This window comes from Peromyscus leucopus, chromosome 5 (genome assembly GCF_004664715.2).
Source record: "Peromyscus leucopus breed LL Stock chromosome 5, UCI_PerLeu_2.1, whole genome shotgun sequence".
NCBI classification, from domain to species: domain Eukaryota; kingdom Metazoa; phylum Chordata; class Mammalia; order Rodentia; family Cricetidae; genus Peromyscus; species Peromyscus leucopus.
This window is the reverse complement of record NC_051067.1, coordinates 65,977,896-65,988,337: the sequence shown is the minus strand read 5'-3', so window position 1 is coordinate 65,988,337 and position 10,442 is coordinate 65,977,896.

Genomic DNA, 10,442 nt, shown 5'->3' with positions numbered 1-10,442 from the left:
ATAAGAAACAAAATCATATTTTTAAATTCTTAAATGATTTAAATCTGTATACCACAGATGTAGTAGCTACCATTGTGGAAAGTGGATGCCAGTAGATTGTCTTAAGTGACTTTGGCTCAAAGTAAATGACAACCTCTTTTTCTTTGAATTACCAAAGATTAAGCACATTTTCCTCATTTTTGGAACATTTCACTCAACTGCATGTTTTTCCATGAAATAGTTTTAGGATGAACAGAAGAAAGTAAAGAATACAGGCCTGGGAGACATTTCAGTGGTGAAGAATAGGTATTGCTTTTACAGAGGACCCAAGTTCAGTTCCCAGCACCCATTTCAGGCAGCTCAGAACTACCTGTAACTATAGCTCCAGGGGATATAAGGCAAGCACTCACATACATGCATGAGAACACACACACACACACACACACACACACACACACACACACACACACACACACACACACACACACACGCACGCACGCACGCACGCGCACACGCACATACACACAGGAATAAGAATAAATAAACCTTTTTAAAAGAAAGGAATACAACTGTAGTAATAATAAAGCGATATTAATGGAATATGGTGTCATGAGAAACAGCACTTAACTAGCTATGGGCCTTGGATTACTCGCTCATGGGTATGAAGCAGAATAAGGGATGGGATTCCAGTCACCTAAGCTGTCTCACTGTCCTAGTGATGTGTCTGCCACACTCAATGACAGTGTTGTAGAACCACAGAACTATTTAATAACCACAGAAACCACAGGAAATTCCACTAGACAACATTGGTCTATAGTAAACATTGATCTGGAAATCTCCACAATCTCCTTCCCCCTGACTTACAATCTCACCTTGAACTTTATTTCATAATTGTGTTTTAATCATGAATTGTATCATACCCAGAAAAGACTGCAGGATACTTTATATGTTCAGTTAAGTTGTTTTAATAAGAAGAATAGCATTTCCCTTCTTAAGAAATACAAAGCAAATAAACCTTTAGAGTAGCCTATATGGGCCTCCTAACTATATGTCCACACGCTCCCTTCTAAATTGAACAGTATTTCATTTTAGTCATTCTGTTCCTCTGCGATGTTATGTCTTAAGTTTTTTATTTAAGTATTTTGCTATTTTTCCCTGCTTCAGAACTCTGATAGCTGTAAACACTTCTGGTTATTTCTTTCTCTTAACACAAGATTCAAGCATCATCCTGAAAGTTCAAGTTCGATTCACTTTTAACTTGTGCATAGTATTTCTTTGCATAAGTAGTCTATATCATGTTTACCCAGGCTTCTCACCTAAAGCCTGTGACTTTTGTTTTCATTTTGCTTTGCTATTATAAACCATGTTGTTATGAGCTGCTGGGCTACATTTCTCCATTACTCTCTCTCTCTCTTTCTCTCATGGCCAAATATCTAGGCACTAACAACCAATTTGCTCCAGTCCTATCATTTCAGGGACATTTGTTTAAGCAAATAGCCCTAGAAAAATGGAGACAGTCACTTTCTTATGAGTTAATTTATTTACATTTTCCAATAATAAAAACAGAGGCATCCTTCTCTCAAAAGCATCCCAGAGTAATAAAGATAAAAAACATCTCCATCTTCTCCCTAGAGATCGCTGCTCACATCCTTGCTTAATATCATCACGCCACTCTCAAGAAGAGACCATGGGCAAGTTTTCCAGAAGTCTCCACATAAACTCATCATCTTCTACCTGGTTCCTCTCTATAATGCATTTCCATTGCTTGGGCAGCCAATAGACAGAATGAATGCTCATTACACCAATATAAAGACTCTGGGGCTACAATGCTACTCAGCCTGATGCTTCTGCTGTGAATACTGAATGTTATCTTATACCTTGAAAAACTGTGTCTTTCTACCTATACCTGGAGACCTCTAACTAATCTGCCAGGCTACAATTGAAATGTAAAATCTGATGGTTATTACATAAGCCTTCCTGCTCTCTTGAACACTTCTGTCTTAATTAATTTTTAACTGCTGTGAAGAAACACCATGACCAAAGAAAGCATTTAATTTGGAACTAGTAGTTCCAGAGAGGGAGTCCATGCCTATCATGATGGGGAGCATGCCAGCAGGTAGGCAGGCAAGCAGGATACTGGAGCAGTACCAGAGACATTACATGTTGAAACAACAACCAGGAGGCAAAAAGAAAGGAAGAGACTTAACTGGACCTAGCATGGGCTTTGGGAACCTCAAAGCCCACCTCCAGTGTCGCACCTCTTCCGACAAGGCCGTACCTCCAAATTCTTCCCAACAGTTCCACAAACTGGGAACCAAGCTTTCAAACTGATGAGCCTGTGGAGGATTCTCATTCAATCCAAAACACCTTGTTTAAAAAGTTTTCAGGAGATATATCTAAAATCAGAGTCTTCAACTCTTAACTTTACTAGATAATGCCACATTATTCTTCAAAGTGGTAAAGCCAGCTCACATTCCAGTTCAACATTAGAGGTTTGAGCTTATCAATAATAGGTGCTTTCAGTTTATTAAATCATTATCAGACATTGTCTTGTGAAGAGTGAATTATTGTGGCTTTTCTACTTAACTCCTTAGTCAAATATAACCAAGCAGTTTTCCTCTATATTGTGGCCACCATTGCGTCTTCTTAGAAGCAAACCCAGTTTGTGACTAAGCTCCATGGTTCTGCTGGGTTGATCATGTTTGTCTGATTTGTTTCTCATTTCTAACCAAGATGTGAGATAAGGATATCGTCCTTTGGCTTCATGCTTTAATTTTCTTACCATGGCTTTTGATAATTAGACATTCATCTTTAATGCAATAAAACTTAGTGAGTTCTTCACATCATTTTTCTTTCAGGATCTTAAATCTTAGTTAAAGCATTATCTTCTACTCCCTGGGTTATAAAATTTATTTTTCGTATTGTGACTTAAATATAAAATTTTGTATTTAACAACCAATTTTGAGCTATCCAGATTTATTTCTATGTCTGGGATGGGGTAAAAATAGACTTTAGTTTTTCCCATGCGCACTAGGGTTTGTAAGACTGGTCATTCTTTCTTCACTTACTACAACGCCAGTTCAGTCAATGATCAGGCTTTATATGAATAGAAGCTCCCAGGCCACTGGGTTCTGCTACTGTATTTGTCCTCTCTGCCTTAATGCTGGTCACTGAGCATTATGGTCACCACGGAATTGCTGAGCCACTACACTGTCTTCTTAGCTCATATGACAGCTTTCAGTCCTCAGTTCCTCAAATATGTTGCTTTTCCAAAGCTATTTTAGAATCAGCTTGTCAAGTTGCATGAAGCAAAGCCACTCTCTTAATTAGATTTTAACTAGAAATGTATCTAGTCATACATCAATTTGGAAAGAAATGTCTTATGCATGATATTGAGTATTTCAAACCATAAGCATCTTCTCTCTGCCTCTTAGATCTCATCACACCAACATCTTGATCACCATTTATTGGATTTATGCCCATGCATTTGTATTTTTATGTTGTTGATGCTATAGTAAAAGACAACATTTTTAAATTGAATTTTCTAATTGGTTGTTTATGGAGAGTACAATATATTGAATTTTGATATATTCATAGTGCTGGACTTAGTATTCATAATAACTTGTCAATTACTAAAGAGTGTTGAATGGTAGTAATAACAGGAACTAAGAAAAAGGAAGGGTGAGGGAAGGCTGGACAATGGGTACACTAAGTTACAGCTAGGTAGGAGCTGAAGAGTATGGCATGATATTAATGGTAGGATGACTGTAGATGACATTATTGTCCTGTACATAATATATATTACAAAAAGCCAGAAGAAGGGGTCAAACTTTTAATTAAAATATTAGAAGTCAGGTATGACTGTATGATTTTTGAATTGATAAACAAGAAGAGTAGTCATTTACTAATATGGTAAAGTTTAAGGAAGGAATAATGATTTTCAGGAGGTGAATACAGAATTGAGACTTGACATAGTCAAGGGAAACTCACTAGTGAAAACACATACACATGCATTGCAAATTAGAGTTGTGTGCTTCATAATAATCATCTTGAGAAATCTCTAATCTTCCAATAATGTTGAGATTTCAAATTAACAAGCCAACTTCTAGGTAGAGGATAGTATCAACATTCTCTTCATCACTGTCTTCTGACACAGCAAACCTCTAGTCTGTGAGGATGAGTTTGATTTTTAAAAATTTAAAACCTTATGTAATACTGAGTATCTTGATAATGATAGTTGATCAATTTAGGAAAACATTGTGTGGAATGAGTGTATTCCTAATCTAGCAGCTAGTCCACTTTTGAGATGTCCACACTGGCTCCTGCGGATGTCCACACATGTGATCCAGTTGTATTGATTGATGATGAGAATCCTTACAGAATGATCAGTGACCCTGGCTGGAAGGAGTCCACATCACACTCAATCCATCTGAATGAATAATACTGACTCAGGAGAAGGATTCCTCACACTTGCTAATCTATCTTGCCCCTTTGTTTATCCACTGGGGCATGGTCCAGTCCTACTGAGAATCAGCCTGTCAGGGGTACTGACTTTGAATGACAAAGCCTTCACATAACCTTCAGGCAAAGCCTTGGTTCAGGCCTCTCACAGGGAATCCCTCAGCAGCTATAAATGTCTCATATTCATTTTTCACTAGGTAACATTTTGGCTCTCAGTCCTGACAGGAGACCTCCTCCATCTGTGTCATACCTGAAATACTCCCTGTCTGCTTCCCGACCACCTACTCTTTAAGGAAAAACAATCAGGTTGTTCTCTTCTTTGTTTTTGTTTTTTTTTCACCCACTTATATCCTTTTCACTTTCTTTTCATTTTAAACCTTCTAGGTGAAGTCATCCATTATAAATAACTCCTAATTATTTCCACATCCACTTTAATATGATATTTCATAAAGTTAGCCATCTATAACAATATATTTATTTTGGCTTTAGGATCACTATTAGTAACACTTTATCACTGAGTTTTGATTATAGAAATTATGATAAAGTATTTATTTTATATTTACATATTTATATTTTGAGAGAAATATGGATTTTTGCACAACAAGATTATGACATGGAAATACTAAGTTATATGATGTCTGACTCTGCACCACAAAGATCAATTGTCTGTGGAGCATTGTGATTGTATTCAACTTTACCAAGTTGTATTTCTACTTTTCCATGAAGAGTCATGACTCTGAGTTGGGTTAAGAAATACATAGCTAAATATCCTCCAAGTGACCAAAATCACACTGAGAATATAATTTTAAAATAAACTCTGAATTCAAAATACTCTCCATATGAAATTATGATTAATTCATGTACATATGTTTTAATTTTAGTATTCCTGCTATATAAAGTAGAAAAACAAAATAAGTCATATGATTGGCCCATGTCTAGCTTTCTAAACAACCATAACATTTGTTGTGCAGAAGTTTCCTCAAAGATTGCAATAGTCCAAAATGTAGGAAATTTCATTAGGACAGGAAGTAAACAACTCAAAAGAGATTCAGGAAGTCCCTGAAACTCACCAGATTATTTAAGTCCCTCTCTCACTAAGAGTGTACAAACAGTAAAGCCTGCTGAGTCACTCTCTGACCAGCAGAATTGCCTAGAAGAGGCTCAGACCAACTGAGCCACCTGGAAATGACACTAGTTGAGCTACCTGCGGATTGTACAATATGCTCCAGGTTTCTAGCTTGTGAGATGTCACCCATGATGTGGTGGTGGGCTTTGGTGATTTAGTTGTCTTTATGTGAAAGGTCCTTTAAGTAACCCTTCACCCATATTTCTATAAGTAACCTCAAATAAAACTCATCGGTTCACCAATTTGGACTTTGGTGGTATCTGAACTTTGCTGTGTCTTCAGTTTATATCTTCCAAGAAACAGTGACAATTATTCTACACAATAGCTGTACTAATTTATGTTTATTTTAGCATTTATTTTCATTTATTTTTGCCATTTTTATACAAATAATTCTAACTAGACTGAGATGATGCTTCATAATTATGACTTGTATTTTTCTGATGATTAGTGATACAGAATTTACTTTTTTGCCCAGAGGTAATAAAACCCATCCAAAAATTCATATGGAATATCAAAGAATTGAGCAATAACAGTCAAAACAATATTGCAAGCAACAAAGGTAGCAATATCATACCTCCTCATTTCAAAACTTATTACAGAAATAAATTAATCAGAGCAGTATGGAGTTGGCATAAAGATAAACAGAGACTGTAAGACTAGACTAGCAAGCTCAGAAATAAAATGTTACATATATAGTCAAACAATTATTTACACATATACTAAGAGCAAGGATGTGCCAAGGACACTCTTAACAAATGGTGCTGGAGAAACTTGATATCTACAGGCAAAAGAATAAAGATGGAGTTTTAGCTAGATGTGTAGGTAAAAATCAGTTCAGTGTGGATCAAACACTTAATTGTGAGACCTAAGTCTAGCATAATCTTGGATGAAAAAAAAAGCATTTAATTTGAGTATGATTTCTTAAATGTGGCAACTTGAAGTTCATTATCACTAATTGTCAGGAAAATACAAATCATAATTATGAAACATCATCTCATGCTAGTTAGAATCATTTTCATAAAAATTGCAAAATAAATGCTAAAACTAAAACACATGCACCCCAAAAAGACAAATTTTAAATTTATGTATCAAGATGTATGAAATTATCAAAGAACATAAAAAAGATGGGAAGAAAGTATCAGCAGAGTAAAAGGGCAAACCACAGAATGGAAACATACTTAGAAATCAAATACTGAATAGGAGATGACAATCCATACTTGGATGAAAATTCTTCAAACTCAACAACTAGAAAATAATCACATCAAAATGAGCAAAGAATAGAATAACTATCTGTCCAAAGGAAACACACTAATTCAGTATTTGAAAAGAGCTTGGTCTCACTGATATCACTGGGAAACATTTAAATTACAAAAATATAGCATGCCATAGCCATTGGGAAGATGCTGGACTAGTTTTATTCCCTGTAAAAAGTAGTCATTACACAGGATGGAAGATAAGGATCGAGTTTAATTTTTCTACATGTAACTTTCTAGTTTGGCCAACACTACTTGTTAAAGATGCTATCTTTTCTTCAGTGTGTGTTGCTTGACTCTTACTCAAAATTCTGATGACTATAGTAGTGTTGGTCTATATGTGGGCCCTCAATCCTATGTCATTGATCAATACATCAGTCAGTCTTCACATCAGTACTATGCTGCTTTGATTACTGTCGATCTGTAGTATAAGTTGAAATCTGGGACAGTGACATCTCCAGCAGAGGCTGGCTACAGGAAACCTATTTTCTAGACACAGAAGGGTAGTTGGACATATGAACTCAGAATGGTTGTGATGATATACTTAATGCCTGTAAGAGGTCAAGGTGATAATATCACAGTGTGGAGACTGGAAGTAGGCAAGAAGTCCCATCCCTAGCTGAATAGCTATTGGCAATAAATAATTGCTGAGAGAGGTAGAGTTGGCTTTCTTTAAGAATATAGGCCCTGGTAGTTCAACTATGTTTCAAGGGAAGGCCACACATCTAACAGTCTATGGCAGTCGGGGCAGTCCCAGTTGGACTTACAGCTTTTGTTTTGTAAAACACAAGATGAAGACATCAAAATTTGATGTTTGGGTGGCGGTTGGAGAAAGCGGGTCAGGCAACTGGGAGAAACTGAAATAGGGGATGACTATGATCAAAATGTATTGTATGAAATTTTCAAAGCACTAATAAAATGAGGGGGAAATCCTTATATTAAGTAACAGTGAAAATTTCGCCTATGTCAATAACCTTTCACTGAATAAGAAATAAAATTTAGCACCAATGTCAATACAGCAGTAATCAGAGTTCTAATTAAATTCATGACTGGCTGAATTAGATGGTCTTTGGAAGCTTTAGAGAGTTTCTGTTGAGACAGTAACTTTCCACATTTCTCTGGCGTTCCCTGTCTTTAGAATTACCTTAGGACTGACTGAAAATAATTTCAGGTAGGCTTTCATCATCCGCACTGTCATACCCAACACCAAGGTTCCAGGGTGATTATCTTAAAAGTTATGCAAAATGATAAAATAGTTGTTGAACTAAAGCCAATTTTCTAAAAAATACACAAAGGAGAGAACCAAAAAAAAAAAAAAAAAAAAGGTCACAAGTGATGGACAGGGTTTATCTTAGAGTATCCAACTGACCTTTCAAGACAATGTCTAAACACGGTGGCAAATCCAGCAGTATTTAAAAGATTACTAGCTTCTTTTGATCAGCAGCAATATTAATTTTAAGCCTGTCAGCATTTCTGATAAATATAGCTTGAAAATGTCATAGTTACAAGAGCTAGGAACTTAAGGTCAAGGACCTAAATGATGCCTATGTAAGACTGCATCTATTAGACTTCCATCACATGACTAAACACTTGGTAGGAGCAATTTAAGGAAAGAAGGATTAATTTGGCTACCAGTCCAGTGGATTAAGACTACATCTTGGTGGGGAGGCTTAGTCCATGGTGGGAGGAGTGTGCAGCAGCTGCTTCTTACATGGCGACAGCCAGGCAGCAGAGTTCAGACCAGAGGTGGGTCTTTGCTATAATCCTCAAAGTCTGGCTCCCATTGTCATCGTCCTCAGGCTAAGCCTCACCTCCTAAAGCTTCTACAACCTCACAAAACTGTCAGAATCTGAGGGCCACGTGAGCCTATGGCAGATATTTTATATCTAAATTGTAAAAAATATTTTACATATTATTACAGTTTGGTCACTTTATAATGAGTTGAAACCTAGGTCATTACATTTAAAAAAAAAAAAAAAGCAAGTATCCTCCCTTCAATAAAAGTGGAAACTTTGCTTTCCAATGTACATAAAATTCAGGATATTGCCTGATGCAAGCAGGAATTAGACATAGAGTAGGTAGCCCACAGAACTGCTACGAAGTAGGGGTTAGGTGTAGCTAGAGTTTTCTTGCCTTGCCCACAGTCAGGACAAATCTTTGTCACCCTCCAGTCCCACAGCCGCTCAGACCCAACCAAGTAAACACAGAGACTTATATTGCATACAAACTGTATGGCCATGGCAGGCTTCTTGTTAACTGTTCTTATAGCTTAAATTAATCCATTTCCATAAATCTATACCTTGCCAAGTGGCTGGTGGCTTACCTGCATCTTCACATGCTGCTAGTCATGGCTGTGGCTGGCAGTGTCTCTCTGCCTCAGCCTTCTGCTTCCCAGAACTCTCCTCTCTCCTTGTCCCACCTACTTCCTGCCTGGCCACTGGCCAATCAGTGTTTTATTTATTGACCAATCAGAGCAACAGATTTGACATACAGACCATCCCACAGCAGTTAGGCTTGGATCTATGCAGACAGGAACACTACTGACATGTTTAGTGAAGACATTAATGTTCTATTCCCACAACCCTCCGAGTTAAATGCTCTATCTGACCACTGCACCACTACCTATTTCAATTCCTGTAGGTCTTCCATTCCCAAGATAAATTATAGAGGCATGTGAATAGAGTAGCCCAGGTTAAATGCTCAAAACCTAGCAGCAAAGGAGTCTAGAAATGGAAGACCCAGAATGTGTAGCTTTCCTAACAACGGAAGAGCAGTTCCTTCTACCAAGACTCACAACAGAAGGATTTTAGGTGTGAAATTGACAAAAAGGATGACGAATATCCACTCTGGAAGGATTCTAAAAGAACTAGGACAAGTATCTCAATACAGTCACAGTGGCCTGTGGATTGCACTATATTTTCACTTGTTTTTGTTTTTAACTACTAAATGTAAAGTCTTCAAATCCAGTACATGGGTGTTAATCACACTTGAGTCTTTTGTGTGCTTGGATGAAAAGTGATGTCAGCAACTGTTTGTTGAGTTTATAAATGAATTATTCAAAGAAAAACATGACAAACCCATTTCACAGTGACAATTAGTGAGGGTATATTTGTGATATTTTATTAACTATTAGTTAGAAGGATACTAAGTATCTGTTGGAAGGATTAACACATCTTGAGTAGCTTAATGATACATCAGTTTCTCAATCAGTTTCTCACACCTGTTTTTTTTTTTTCAAATCAGAGCATCCATTCTGAATCTAAAGGCATTATGAAGTATTTGATGTTGATAACTATATACTCTGGAATAAGATGGAAACTCAGCTATTTAAACATGGAGAAGAATCAGTAAGATAAGGTCCTCTCAAAGCAGGAATCATCAGGTAAACACATGGGTCTTTCATTTCAAATGGCAGCAACTGCCTCTTGTTTTTCCTTTGCAATGGTCTGTTCTAGTTTGTGTCAGCATTGGCTCTTTGAGAAAAGACAATGATTGATCAAAAAAATGATACATTGCACATACAAGCCAATAATTTGGATTAGAATGTAACTAACGGGCTCCATTCCCTTCAAAAGAAAACTTGGGACATAGAAACTAAACTTTTGGAGGCTGAGCAACACCAA